The sequence below is a fragment of the Rattus rattus genome, chromosome 5, assembly GCF_011064425.1.
Source record: "Rattus rattus isolate New Zealand chromosome 5, Rrattus_CSIRO_v1, whole genome shotgun sequence".
NCBI classification, from domain to species: domain Eukaryota; kingdom Metazoa; phylum Chordata; class Mammalia; order Rodentia; family Muridae; genus Rattus; species Rattus rattus.
The window spans coordinates 154,697,762-154,713,206 of NC_046158.1; the positions used below are offsets into that span (position 1 = coordinate 154,697,762).

General features: G+C 49.4%; 1 protein-coding gene across 4 annotated transcripts in view; it reads right to left on the reverse strand.

Annotated features, from left to right (window-relative positions):
* The window catches only part of Tox2 (TOX high mobility group box family member 2), a 123,952-nt gene that overhangs the window by 34,619 nt on the left and 73,888 nt on the right, over nt 1-15,445 (reverse strand). The gene's annotated exons all lie outside the window — the stretch shown is intronic.

Genomic DNA, 15,445 nt, shown 5'->3' on the forward strand with positions numbered 1-15,445 from the left:
TTTAAAGTTGGAGAGCAATTCAAAAGGACCAATGTTGACCTATGGTTTCTACATGCACACACGCGCACACACACACACGCACACACACACACACACACACACACTGTTCCCTTTAGCTACGTGCCCTTCTTACTATAAAATGTTAAAGATCCCGAATAAAGCCCAGCCCATATTCAAAGGCACACGTGTTTGTACGTATCTATACACACAGCACAAAGTAGGACATGTAAATACCAGGAATCTACGAGTCCATCAGCTCCATACACGAAGGAAGGAGCCCCCGTTGGATCATCTCAAGGTGCTGTGAATACACTCTGGATTGATCTCCGCAGATGTCACAAGTATGCTGAAAAATGAGGAGTTTCTAAAAATATGCCAATCAGCCTTATGCCAAGGGCAAACGACACAGTCATCGTGTGGGAAGCCGAGCTCAGCTGTGATTAGCATCACCTCTGTGAAGTGAACTTGTAACTGCTGCTGCGGAGACTCAAGGGATGGAGCTTCAACCTGGGACTTCCCTGCAGACGACGAGAGCTTAACGTGCAGCTTCCAAACTTCAGGCTTTACGGAGCTGGAGCCTGAGTCGGCCACACAAAAGTAAACATAACACAGGCCATTTGAAGACTCACGCTCCCGCCACTTGTATGGTCCCTTATGGGGACAGGGAGAGCCCAGGCAAGGCACCCAGGCCTTTCTTTTCCCACCACACTGATTTCCTAGTGACGGGCAGGAAACTTAGAAGTTAGATCGAAAGGATCCTCATCATAGAGACACAACGGACACGAGTAAAGACTCAGTCAAAAGACATCCGGCTAGGTGCATGGGTGCACCGGAACTCACACGAAGCTGCCAGGAAGGACAGAGCATTTAAAGAGATGGACATCCACGCTATGTGTCTGAGTGGTACAACTCAGGATGACGGCATCAAGTCTCCTCCGTCTTGTTTTGTGGATAAAAGGAAATTGCAACCGACTCTAGATTCCCAACACGTAGGGGAATCCCTTGCCGAGGCAATCCACACGAGCTTTAGGCAGTCCACGAGTGAGCTTACCTCCTACCAGCCTGTCATTAAGACCGACTCACACTTCCCATGGGGGGTACAGATCCCAGAAGTGCTGTGGTCTAATTCATACCCCAGAGTTTCCTGAAGGACCAGGCAGAACCCTTCAGTCCTGCTCTAGACAGCACCTGGAACATGGGAACCTACAATCCCATGAGGAAACTGGCCCAGAGAGCTCACATAGTTGGGTGACACCACTCCTGACAACCATCCACTCCCTTCTAGTCCTCTGGAACTCTTCCTGACCCTTGGCTCTGAACTACAACCTTAGGGACAACAGCATCTTACAAACTCCTTTGAGCTGCGTGGTCACGTGGCTAATGTCCATTCAGCATAAGACTAAGTGTGACCAGTGGGGAAGTGACCTGCCTCACACCATCCCTTCCTGCCGGCAGGGGCGGGAAGTGGGCAGAGGTTTCCTGACCCCTGGCCTTGGTATCTTGCTGGCATGCAGACAGAAGTGATGAAAGCAACAGGGTCGCAATTTGGCTTACTCTGCAGTGATGATGCAGGCAGCAGTGACGTTTAGGGATGTTTCCAAATCCATTCATTCATTCATTCATTCATTCACTCATTCTATGAACCTTCTTGAGAAACCCACAACCCTCCACCCTTAAAGCTAGGCAGGGGTCAAGAACATTCTTTAGCCCAGTGGATTCTCACTGCCACCACGGAGGGTTTAACAGCAGTTCCAACTTGCTTGTTTGTCTGTTTTGACCCAGATCTCACAGGCCCAGGCTGGCCTTGAATTCACCACGTAACCAAGAATGACCTCGAACTTCTGATTTTCTTGTCTCTACCTCCAGAGTGCCTGGGCTGCAGGCATGTACCGCCATGCCCAGTTTATTCGGGTTAGGGTTTGAACCCAGGACCCCAATGCTGTTAGGCCAGCCCACTACCCATAGAGATATACATCCTGGCCTTAATAAAATAAAATAAACAGGGTCTCATGTGGCCCAGGCTGGCCTTCAACTCCTGATCCTTCTGCCTCCAATTCTCAGGTGCTGGGTTTCAGACATAACAATTCCATCTCACTCGAAGCTAAGGGACTGATGGGGACACATACCCAAGATCACTCTCCAGGAAAAGCAGGGACAGCAAGGCTCTGGGCTTCCAGGGAAGGGCATGGCACTGGCTGTCACCACCACAACCTGGCCACGGCACCTCTGCTGGTCTACCCCAGCCTCCAACCGGAAGATGCTCCTGGGAACATGTATCGAGAGAGTCTTGTGGGGAGCACCAAGCTCCCTCCCGGAACTTTAATATTTAGATGAGTTTTGCCTGTCTGGCTGTCTTTTCTAAAGACTCCTCCACGTTCTAAATGGTCAAAGCCACAGCTGAGGGAAAGAGCACACGAGCCAGACTTTTTATTATCCAGCCGGAGCAGGGTGGGAAACGACTCCCATAAATCTCAAGTTTTATGCGGTCCTGACACTCTGCAGAGCCGTCAATGGCTTCTCAGCTCTGCCGACGGTACATTAAAACCTCATCTTCCCAAACATGGTACTGAATATGCACTCGGAGGGGAGAGCCATTATACACAGTAATATCGGAACCACAGCTGACGAATGTCGCTGCGATTCCTCCCCGAATGCTCTCAGCTCGCACTCTGCCTCAGAGCTTGGCATCTCGCCTGGAAGACTGTTAAACACCTGGCCTCTGCACACTCCAAGGCCAGGGGGTCACAGCTCCGATTAGCAGCCTGGCAGGGGGTGGAGGGGTCGGTTCCAGAGGGCGGCTAAGCAACCATAAAACATCACAGTCACGGCAGGAGGGATGGAGATTTGAACAGAGAGATCCCTACAGGGCCAAGTTTTTTTCTCCAGCTTTTGCTGCTGCCTTCTTCTTCTCTGTCCCAGAGGCCTAGTCCTAAAGCCACCACATCCAGGGAGCCTTCCTTGCCACTGTGGCAGAAGAGGGTGGGGAGAGAGGGACATTGAGATGAACAAGGATTAGCAGCAGAGAAAATATCTAGAAACCTCTCCGTTCCTGGGGTACATGTGAGGAACAGAGCCTGCCAGGAAGAGTAGGAGGAGGTGGGGAGGGGGCTGGCTGTGGACAAGACCCATAAAAGGTGGAGACTGTTTGAGTCCCTAACCTTTCCTAGCTTCTGGCCCTCTTCCACAATCAGGAATATTCTCTCAATAAACAGTCTCTGTTTCTGCCACAATCCACGTGTCCCTGGTCCAGATTTTTAGTTTAATTTTAATTTTTTGTTGTTGCTGCTGGGTTTTGGTGGTGGTGGTGGTTTTGTTTATTGTTTATTGTTTTTTTGTTTGTTTTTATTTTTGAGGCAGGGTCTCATTGCATAGCTCTGCCTACCCTGGAAACTTGCTACAAACGTTGAACTCACAGAGATCCACCTGCCTCTGCTTTCTAAGTGCTGGGGTTTAAGGTGTGCATCACCACACTTGATTTTTTTATTTTGATATTTATTCTTATTTTATTAGTTATGTGTGTCTTGTGAGCATATGCAATGTGTGTGTGTGTGTGTGTGTGTGTGTGTGTGTGTGTGTGTGTAAGGGGGAAAGAGATGGTGGAGTCAAGAAAATCAAATTGGATGCTCCCCTTCCTGAGAAGCAGTTGTGAGCCACCTGACGTGGGTGCCAGGAATCAAACTCGGGCATTTTTGGACCGGCCCTGGGTGTTCTAAACAATAGAGCCATCTCTCCAGCTCCGCCCCTACCCCTGCCCCCACCCAAAGTCTCAGCAGGTGTCCTCCCAACACTCATCCAGGCCACTGCTTGTCTTGGAGCACCAGGGACCATCTAGCTCTGAGTATCTCACAGTTCCTGTAACCACAGAAGCCTGAAAGGCTTCTATAAGAGCTAAGTACATAAAGCAGGCTCAGTCAGTCTCCACTCGCTCACCAGGAGGTTGCCGAGGACCCTTGACATCCTGTTTTGACTTCTATCTAGCCAAGTTTTTTCTCTTCTTCATGCTTTGTTATCTCATAATATGTGTGTATATGTATATATGTATCTATGTTTGTGTATATATACATATGTATGTGTATATATAGTGTGTATATCTGTATATGTATATATGTATATGCATATATGTGTGTATGTATATATGTATATGTGTATGTGTGTATGTGTATGTATATATGTATATGTGTATGTGTGTATGTATATGGCAGCACTTCCCTCCAGAGTAGAAGAGTAAAGGAAATACCAACTATGAAAGGATGAGAGTGCCAAGCACTTAGTAAGTGGTAAACCCAGCTGAGCACAGCTATAGAAAACTAACTCGTCCACGTGGAGAAATTCCTCAGGAGATACACGGCCAAAGTGTGCTCTGTGTGCCCCATAGGTGCCAGACGCTCGTGAGCCGTGCCCCGTGGGCCAGCTATGGTGGGTCTGTTCTTGATGGCGGTTAGGTGACTGGTCCTCACTAGCTCTTGCCTGGCATGGAGGTTGTGAGGCTGAAGTGAGCCATCCACAGGGAAGGACAAGTGGATGCCAGCTGGAGTTAGGGGTGCTGCTTGTGTCCCATCCCCAGACTGGGAGCAGCCCAGAGTGTGTTTACATCTCCCACGGCTTGACTACAACCCTGTAAGCAATGAAGAGTCAGCCTACCCCGTCTAAAGAGTCGTAGAGCCCCAGGCTTGGAATCCGAAGCCGGACTTCAGGTTCTGCTCTCTACTTTGCCCAGCTAGGTGATACTGGGCAAGGTATGCCCTACCTACCACCTGCATGCTATGACTCGTGTGCACCCCCGGACACACACATATATGCACACAAACACATGCACACTTACACCCACTCACACACTTCTCTACACGTTGCTAAATGTCACTTGGATGGCAAAGATCATTTCTAACTGGGAACCGTTATGCACAATTCCCTCCTCTTGGAAGGCTTCTGTGACTGGGGAAGGCAAGAGTATCATTCCTACACTATAAGGGGGCACCAGAAAGCACAGACGTCAGGAAAAAAACATTTTCATGCCACACCTTTTTAAAATTTGCATTCTATTTATTTAGTGTGCGTGCGTGTGCGCACATACGTGTAAACAGAAATGCATGCATATGCGAATGGAGGTCAGAAGACAGTCTTCATATGCCTCCCATCCCTGATCTTTGAGTCAGGGTCCCCCAATAACCAGAAGCTCACTAGGCAGACTGGCTGATCAGAGCCCCAGGGTTCTGCCTGTCTTTGCTTTCCCTGAACTGGGATTACAGGTTCATGCCCGGCACACGTGACTCCTTAAAATGTGGGTTCTCGAACCAAACTCGCGTTCTCTTACTTGCTGGGCAAGTACTTTACAGCTTGGCCAGCTGAGCTATGTCCCTGGTCCTGGAGAGACCGGTTGGTTTTTGCTTTTTGGAAAGCGGTGTGAGAGGAAATACTGAATGGTGTGGGAACAGAGAACACAGTCAGCAGGCAGTACACAGGACAGCCCTCTGCTGTGGAGAACAGTCCTGCCCAACAAATCAGCGGCCGGCTCACAGTTGAGAAAGGACCTCACGGCACGCACACACGTACGCACACACGTATGCATGCACGCACGCACTGCTACTTTAATCAGCCCTCAACTTTTTCTAAGCCTCCCTTTCTACATTGGACAAATGTTGGGAGGCAATGAGCCCAAACTTTATACAGCAGGTGCTCAATAAATGACTATGTTCCAACCTTGCCCTTGTTGAACACACTCCCAAAGGACAGGGCAAACTATTCTCAGAAGAGACAGCATCCCTGCATTCCAAAGAAAACTTTAACACAGAGGGAAAAAATGAAACATACTTTACTCCATTCTGACCTTCCTTCTTGGGAAAAAAAAAATCCATGAATCTTATCTCTCGACCAATGCGATCCATTTGTGGAGGAGCCAACTGCTCGCTCGCTCGCTTATCACTGCCCGAGTCCTAACAGGGAGTGAATTTTTATGACCAAGTTGTAAACCTTTGCAGAAACCATTTTTAAACTAAAAAAAGAAACACTGACAGATTCTTAACTACACTAGTTGCTAAATTAAGCATGAGGGATGGGATGGTGGGGGTGCAAAGGAAAACAAAAGTGCCCAGACAGAGTTAGGGGAGGTAAAATGATGTTCATTAAAAATAGAAACACACACTCACACACAAATCTTTTGTGTTCAACTTCACACTCGTACATCATAATGTTCCAGTAAAAGGGCATTTCCCCTGAGATAATAAAAGAATTGAATTTTTCCTTATCGGTCATCTATTTTTCTAGCCCAAGCTATTACTCCCGCTCTCGGGTTGCTAGGCAACAAGAAATATTAATAGCAGCTTTTATTAGCTTAGCTTTTGCAGCGGAGTACCAGAATGAGAAAATGGGAGACATAAATGTGTTACATAAATCTTTCAACCTCTCAGAGCCGGTGTTAGTTTCCGTTTTCATAATGATTTATTGAAGTGATGGTTCATTTATGAGCAAAAGGAGTCCGGGATAAGAAGACGGAGCAGTCCCCTGCAGGAGTGTTTGAAAATAAATAATTATAGCAGGGGAGTAAAAGCTGTTTAAAGCCATTTTTTCCCTGAGTTTTATAAAATGTAAAAAGACACATTTCTTTGGCTTATGGCTTCTGAAAAAAAAAAGTGGGGGAGGGGCGTTGCACCCAGACTCCAGTGAGTAACGAGAAAACACGGGACCTCTGAGTGGCCCTGTTTCTGTCCGGCTAGGGCCTATTTTGGAAATCAGTCTTCCTCCCTTTCCTGTCCTATAGGAGGCAAAAACATGGTTCCTCCTGCTTTTACTGTGATCAATGCTTCCCTTGTCACGGAGCTAAGACGAGTTGTTTCTTGGGCCCTTGTTCTTTCCACAAGAAGCAGAGCTGTCACTGGTGTTGGTTTTAAATGCCAAGGCCTGAATGACATCATGACACCCTGACATCATGGATGTGCTTGATCCTGCCAGGCCCTGGCTGCCCACCCCATCTTCAGCCTTCAAGGGCCTCCCACTTGGCTTTCCAACTCCTGTCTCAAAGACTTGCCTTGGTGGACAGTCCAGACACTTGTCACAGCCAGGCACATACCCAGCATGCCAGGCAGGCTGAACTGAGGGTCGGGGTAGCACCTACTCACACCCAGTCCGTGAGCGGAATGCTTTTCTAAGCACAGTGGCTTACACTGGTTGGACCTACTGTGTGCCACTTAAGATTCCTCCAACCACAGACTCTTCAAGTTCCCACAGGACGAGTGCCCTGACCTCCATGGAACAGATGAAGCGAATGAGGCCCAGGACTCTGAACCCAAACCAGTGGAAACGAAGGTGGGAGCTGGGTTTTGAACGGAGCTTAGCCTGAGCACAAAGCCATGCTTGCGACTTTTGGAAGGTGTTACAAATCAAGAAAACAAGATATCAACCATGATGGGGAGGGGAGGGAAGGAGAAGGGGAAGTGTCCTACTCTCATTTCTGTGGCCATGTGATAAAATTGTCCTGACACAAAGCAACTGTGGGGCTGGGGGTGGGGTCAGAGCGGGGGCAGGACTGCTCAATGGATAGAGCAGCAGACTGCCAAGCCTTATGACCTGAATTTGATTCCCAGGTCCCACATTGAGGAAGGGGAGGGGACTGATTCCCTCAAGCTGTCCTCTGAGGGACAGACAGACAGTCAGACAAACAGACAGGAAACTTCTCTCTCTCCCTCCAAGCAGAACAGACAGATGGATGGATGGATATATAGAAAGATAATCTGTCTTAGTGAGGTTTCTACTGTTGGATTAAAACACTTGGACCAAAAGCAACTTGATGAGGAAAGTTTATAGTCCCACTATCCAGCAAGTCATGGGCAGGAACCTGGAGGCAGGAACTGAAGCAGAGGCCACAGAGGGGTGTTGTTTACTGGCTTCTTCCTCATGACGCACTAGCCATGCTTCCTTTAACCTCCAGGACCCCCTGCCTAGGGGTGGCACCACTCACAGTTGTCTGCCTGCATCAATCATTAATCCAGAAAGACCCATGGGCTCCCCGAAGGCATCGGTAGGGGCATTTTCCAATTGAGCATCGAGGTAGCAAAAACCTAACCAGGACAACGCTTTCAAAACGTAAGTTAGGGAAGAAAGGAATTTATAATACTGGGCCACCGTCTTATCATTTTGGGGAAGCTGAGGCAGGGACTTGAGAAGTTCATCTCACCACAATCACAAACAGGGAGAAATGAGTGTATGAGCGCTGCCCGCTTGCTAACTAGGGAACCATGCTGCCCACAAAAGGTTGGGTTTCCTCACATCAATTAACAACCAAGGCAGCCCTCTGCAGCTATGCTCAGGCCAACCTGATCTAGACAGGTTCCCAACTGAAACACTCTTCCCCGGGGGTTCCAGGTTGAGTCAATTTGACAGTTAAAATCAACCACATCAGGTTACACAAATGCCCACCATCCTGTCTCTCTAGTTCTTTCCTTCTGCATGGCTCTGCTCCATCCATGAGGTGGGTCTGCTCCACTGCTTGACTCTCTGGGTCGACCATGTGATTGGCTTTGACCAAAGGATCAGCAGCTAATAAGAAATTTGAAAATTTGCACCTTGGAGCCTACTCTTTCTCTAGGCTCCTGGTGAAGAGAGACTCATAGCTAAGATACCACACCTGGTTCCAGTGACATGGGCCAGGTGCTGAGGTAAGACTTTCCTAGACACTGGACAAATGGCTAGCTCACCTCAGAAATCACAAGAGGCAGTTCATGAATCTTAAGAACTCTGGTTCATGAAGCTTAAGAATCCAGAGAGGTAATTAAGGTGAACTGTTTTATACCATTAAATATTATGGTGGTTTATTACAAGGCAAAGCTAACTATGTAAGCACAAAGTGAAAACATTCGCATATGAAGAATAATGAAAACAGGGCTGGAGAGATGGCTCAGAGCATAAGAGCACTGGCTGCTCTTCCAGAAAACCCAGGTTCAAATCCCAGCACTCACATGGCAGCTCACTACTGCCTGGAGCTCCAACTCCAGGAGTTCAGACTCGTCACACAGATACTCATGCAGGCAAAACCATCAATGTGCATAAAATAAAGACAAGTAAATAATTTTTTAAAAAGAATCATAAAAACAATTGGTTGACTTGGGGCGGGGAGCGTGTCTATTGCCGTGTCACTAAGAAGTATCGGGGACAAAGGCTTGAGTTGGAGATCTTGGGTCTTTGTGCCTCAGACTCTGATGGGAGATTTCCTGTGTCTCCACCCTATGGTCACCAAAGAGGGAGACTGAGCCTGGGGACAGGACCAGAGGGACAGAGAGAGGGAAGAAACCCGGGCAGGGAACAGCATACAGAAGTAAAGGCATAGGAATGTTAGATCTGTTACGGACCTGCAGTCCGGACTCCATTCCCAGGCAGGCCAACCCAAGGCTGTGTGTAGGTTCCCTTATGAGAGCATCTAAAGCAAGCCGGTCCGTCCCACCTATCCCAAGACTACCCCAAGACACTGGCCTGCAAAGGCCCTTCACCTGAGTTAGGAGTCCCCAGGCCTGGCCCCTGGCCCTAGTGTCCTAGGAGAACCACCAAGCTCTACAAGTACTTTGGAGTAGAGACTAGAGCACAAAGGGTCTGCAACTCAGCACCCGAGACTTGATCTTAGTTTTAATAGGCTCCCAACTACTTGGTGTACGTAGTGGGGCCACTAGAAGTCCACCACTTCCTACACACGCTTGTCTGGTACAGCGAGGCTGGCAAGCAGTTAAGCCATTTCACCAAAGCTGGGATCCTAAGCCCAGCCGGGGCTGAGGGAGGATTGGCTTACCTAAAGTCCCAAGAAATTCAAACAGATTCAAAGCAGGGGCTAGAAAAATGGCTTCGTGAGCAAAAAGTGGGTGCTTCGTAGGCATGAAGCCATGAATTGGTATTCCCGACGCCCACATAAAAAGCTGGGGCTCCCTGTACCTACAATTCCAGTGCCCGAAGGCGGAGATGGGAGGTTCCCCGGTACGCTGACCAACCCTGCTAGCCAATCAGTAAGCGCGGAGGTTAGGAGCGCTGGCTGCTCTTCCTAAAGACCTCCGTTTGAGTCTCTGCACCTATGCGGTGACCCAAAACCACCTCTAACTCTAATCCTCGGGGATCGGACATCCTCTTCTGGCTTCCAAGGGCACTACACACACACGGTGCACAGACATACATGCAAAAAACCATTCAAATCCACGTAAACAAACAAATATGGAACTTAAGAACAAAGTGGACACTAAGGACATTAAACATCAACCTCCAGCCTCCACCAAGCACCAGAACACAGAGGCCTCAAAGATGAGGGAGAACGTTTTAGTCACTGGTGTCCTGCCCATGTACCGAGGACTGAGTACACCATTTCAGTGCTGCAAGGTCACAGCCTGAGAAAGCCCCAGATTCCTGACCACCAGACTCCATTCTGGTTCCGCTCCACCCACCTACCCACCCGCCCCTACAACCCACATCCATCCCCCACAACTCTCCCTCCACCCCCCAACCCCCATCCCCCACCCCCCGACCCTCCCCCCCCCAACCCACGTCCGTCCCCCACCCCCCCCCCCCCCACCCCCCCCCCCCCCACCCCCCCCCCCCCCCCCCCCCACCCCCCCACAACCCCCCCCCCCCCAGCTCTGGTTCCCTGGGGCCAAATTTTCCCTCACAGTAGAACATCATGTCCTGCCCCTCCCTGGCAGACCCCTTCCCCTCAGCACACAGCAACCCTGAACTCCGTTTCCCAGACAATTCCAGAAGAAGTGATCTCAGACTCCGCGAGCAGCTTAATAAATTCCACTCTCCGACTTTCTTTGAGCATTTTAGAGACTGATTTATAAATACAATATCTCGCTCAAAATGAAACAATCAACATAGGATAAAATTATTGAGTTATGAAAATAGAGGTCAGATGGAGGTGCAGTGCTTTAAATTAAACCGGCAAAATATAGCTTTCATACTAAATTGACTCTTTTTGTCTTGGAAATGAATGTTTAATCAGTTAAGACGTGGAAGTTGAGGGAGAAAGCCCTGAGCATATTTAATTTTGTAAAGGGGTCTGGTTCCAGTATTGTACATAAGACTGGCAGCATCGGGAGAAGGGATAGAGCTGCGTGCCCATGAGACCTAGCAATCCAGCAGGGGACCAGAAGAGATTGATGACCTCTGAGGTCAGAGCTATGGGTGGGGTCAGAGCTACGGGGCTCTTGGCATGGATGAAATGGCCACCACAGATCAAAGTCTCACCTACTTCTGCAGAGATGACTTCTCAGGGGGCATCTCTGTCTGTGGAGACAAGACCCAAGATACCTGGAGGATACCTGGGTGTCCTCCGTGCTATCTGCAGCCTGGTAGAACCGGGAGGTAGACGCAGGGGCTTGGGAGGGTGTAACTTCTAGGGGTTTGACTTGAGGACTAGGTAGCATTTTCATTCACAAAGTACAGGTCTGTCTTGTGCCCAGTTAGTTACTCATAGGAGAGATTAGGCAGTTTCCAAAAGTCACCTGCTCTGCTGGGCTTAGCTGAGCCACCACCAGCACCCAAGGCCCCAGTCAGTGTCCTCAGTGATGCCCTTGGGCAGATGAAGCCAGTGAGGCATTCGAGTCCTGGTACTCCATAGAAATTGTGTTTCCTTTATCACATTCCCACCCCACAAAGCCCAGTGCCCCCGTATATGAAGCTATTGCCACCGCCATTTGAGTCAGGGGCCTCCTCCAGATACATAGACTCCCACGACTAAGTGGACAGCCATAGAGCTCTTCAGAAGCAGGCTGTGCCCTCGGCTTTGCACCAATGTAACATATTACAATATAACAACATTATAATATAATAATATAACAACGTCTTTGTGACTGTCTTTGTGAGTCTGCTCACAAAGTCAACCAAGGATTATTTTGGCCTCAGGGCTCTGAAAGTTCAGGTCTCAGCCTGGGGAGGGGGATAGAAGTGGGGGGAGGTGAGGAGAGGGCACATGGCTTTGGACCTCTGTTGATGATGGGAGAATGAGAGTAAAAGGACACATCTGGAGCCAGGGAGAAAAGAGACCCAGGGTACCACAATCCCTGTGTCCCTAAGGGCCTTCCAGTAGGCTCCACCTCTTAAAGGTCCACAGCACCTCCTAACACCACCACTGCTGAGTTCTTCGTATCAGAGAGTCTCGGGGTTCAATGTAGCAATGCCTGTCACCTAGAAGGTGTTCAAACCTGGCAGGCAGGGGGGAAAATGCTACCCCCCCACTAAAGATATCAAGTCATGCCCCCCCCCCCCCCCCCCGCTGCGCCGCCCCCCCCCCTCGGTGAGAGGAAGGCTCAGAGAATAAAGCCATGGGGCTGGGGATTTAGCTCAGCGGTAGAGCGCTTACCTAGGAAGCGCAAGGCCCTGGGTTCGGTCCCCAGCTCCGAAAAAAAAAGAACCAAAAAAAAAAAAAAAAAAAAAAAAGCCATTTGCTGCCGAATCTGACAACTGGAGTTTGGCGCCTGGGACCCACATGGAGGAAGGAGAGAACTGACTGCTACAAGTTGTCCTCTGATATTCACAGGTGTACCACGGCACATGCACATGCATGCACGGACACATACTACACACACACACACACACACACACACACACACACACACACACACACACACACACAACGTAACAGAAGCAAGTGGTCTTTGCAGAGAAGATTCAGGCTCAGGATCACAATATTGGGAGATTGTTCTAGATGAAATTCCACCCTAAATGTCTGTGAGAAGGGCAGTGTGGCTATCCCTGACAGAAAAGATACCAGAGTTCAAGGAGAGACACAACCACAAGCCAGGGAAGCCTCTAGAGTCTAGAGTCTAGAAGCTAGAAAAGGTATGGATGGACACCCCAGAGCCTCCTGGGGAAGCTTGACTTCCCTGGAACCTGGATTTCATGTGACGTGCTCATTTTTGGACCTTTAGGGTTGTGCATGGACGGATCTCTGCTGCCTCAGGTTTGGGGTGATTTGCCAGAGCAGCCACAGAAAGGGGAAGCCGTGTATGCTCTCTCAACCCCGGTCTCCAGCCTCTCCATCCTACGTCCCTGCCTCTCTCGGTTGAGAGGAGCATATGAGAAAGCTTTCACAAGCCCCTCTGCATGCTGTTTGACAGCCAGTGGGCGCTTCTACATCCTGCTTCATACAAACAGCAGGCGTTGCACACCCACACACCCTTTCTCCTGGCAGTCCCCAGGAATTCAAGAGCTCTGTAGTCAAGGCCCCTTGTGTCCTAACCCTCCGGTCCCAGCACGTCTTAATCTGGCTTTCTCATTTGTCTCAGGGCGGGGTGGGGGAGACTCTGCCCTGAGTAGCAAGGTCAGGCTTATCTTTCGTTAAGTACGGAGGGAATATAAAATCGAACGAACCCCTTTACTTCTGGACCAATGAAGAGCTAAGACATTGAGAAGCATCCTGAATATGAATCGGCTGTAAAGAAAGCATCGAAGGACTGGTTTTCATAGAGCTCACGTAAGTGATCATTTCCAAGGGGATCTCGGGGAGGTCTGTGGTCAGCGGACAGCAGCAGGCCTTGTCATGAACAGAGCTGCTATGACCAGGAAGCTTAGGAAGGGCACCAGGAGACTAGCCATGGTATGGATGTGTGAGGGCCAGGAGACAACCACTGGTGCGGCCCACTTTCTGTCTTGGACAGGGTCTCCCATGAGCTTGAAACTTTCCTAGTGGGCGTGGCTGTCGGACCAGCCAGCCCCAGTCTGAGATATGCTGTGTTAGACTCCCAAGTGCTGGGATTACAAGCACCTGCCGCCATGCTGGCCTTTATTTTTTTAATACAGCTTCTGAAGGCTCGAACTCCGGTCCTCATGTTGGCAAGGGCCTACGACTGTGGGGTCTGAACCAGTCAGCAAGTTGGAAGAGGAAACTGGGCTCCTGCCTTGTTCCGGCGGATCAAAAACAAAATCGAGATTCCTGGAGAGTGGAGAGTCCATTTCCACTGAGTTCTTAATTAAGTATTAATGAGGCCAGTTTAGGCTGGCCTGTTCATGAACTCATGGTCTTCTTGCCTCTGCTTATCGCAGGCTACAAACTGGGCTGAAGTTTCCGGGCAGCCATTGTGGTAGCAAACTCGATCCGGTCAATATCATGTGACTCTGACAGGGAAGCCAGGTGAGGGAGCATCTTGTCCTTCAGCCTCAGGAGAGCTTGTAATCCAATCCGACACACTACAGGGTTGCTTCAGCTCCGATCCAGTGGTTGGTGTAGCCAGTCAGTCCTCGGCCATGGTTCTCCTTGGCAGTCTTACTCACTTGCTCTGAGCCTGTCGTTAGCTGCCAGCAGTCGCTGTGTGGGAATGGAGGTGGGGTGGGGCCACAGTGACACCCACCAGCACAGCTCCTGCAAAGAAGCATCCTGAAGCCTTTGTCTATCTGTGGCTACGTCCGTCTTTGGCGTTCATGTCCCCATTACCTAGGCCATGAATGTAGGAGTTTTAACTCTAATATTAACTATGAGGGGAAGAAGCCATGAATGTAAGCGTTTTAACTAATATTAACTGCGAAGGGATAGAAACACGAAGCACAGTTGATTAAGAACGGTGCTGAAAGTCCCTTAAAGTGCCTCTTCTGCCGACTTCCTGTAGGACCTGATAGGTCAGACAGGCCATCATGCTAAAAAGAAAACATAACCCCATCATACGGGATTCAGGACCTGATGCTGCATGCTGTCCTGGGCTACAGGCTCCAGGCTCTGCTGGCTGCAGGTTCTCACTCTCTGGCCCCAGAACAAAGGAATCCCAGGCTGACTCCACCAGATCACTAGCGCCCTGCCCCTTCCCTTTGCAAACCCTGTCCTGTAATCGGGAACATCCCTCCCCGCCACTGCGATATCTGCCTGCTATCTTTCAACAACCCTTGAATTTTTAGCTTGGTAACCTTCCCCTCTGGCTACTTATATAATAAACACTCAGGACAGGCAAACAGATAGAGGCAGAAGGTAACCTTTGGGAAGTGGGTGTGGTGCTATATACCTGCAATCACAGGACTTCAAAAACAGAGCGAGTGGGCCAGCCTGGGCTACTTAGTGAGTTGCCGGCCAGCCTGGGCTACATAGTGAGTTGCCGGCCAGCCCAGGCTACTTACTGAGTTTCCAGCTAGCCAGGACTACAAAGCGTCTCAAAACAAAACAAAGCAAGATAAGGGATCGTAATGGTAGCTGTCTTGGATCACGGGTTGAGCGTGAGAGTTGGGAATGGTGACCCTAATGAGATTGAGGCCTCTTCCGGTGGGAGGGGAGGGATGAACACATTTCAAACGGATTGCAGTTACCCAAATTATGTGTGCGAATTGATGGCATACATCTCTCCATAAATCTGCTGGAAATAAAATTTAGATTATACTATTAACGACCAATAAAATCAGTCCCAAGTCGCCACGAACAGAGCTGTAAACATAACAGTTTCTCTCCATGCCTTCCCCATATCCTGCGGCTTCCCCGCAATCAGACAGCAGAACTCAGACCCTG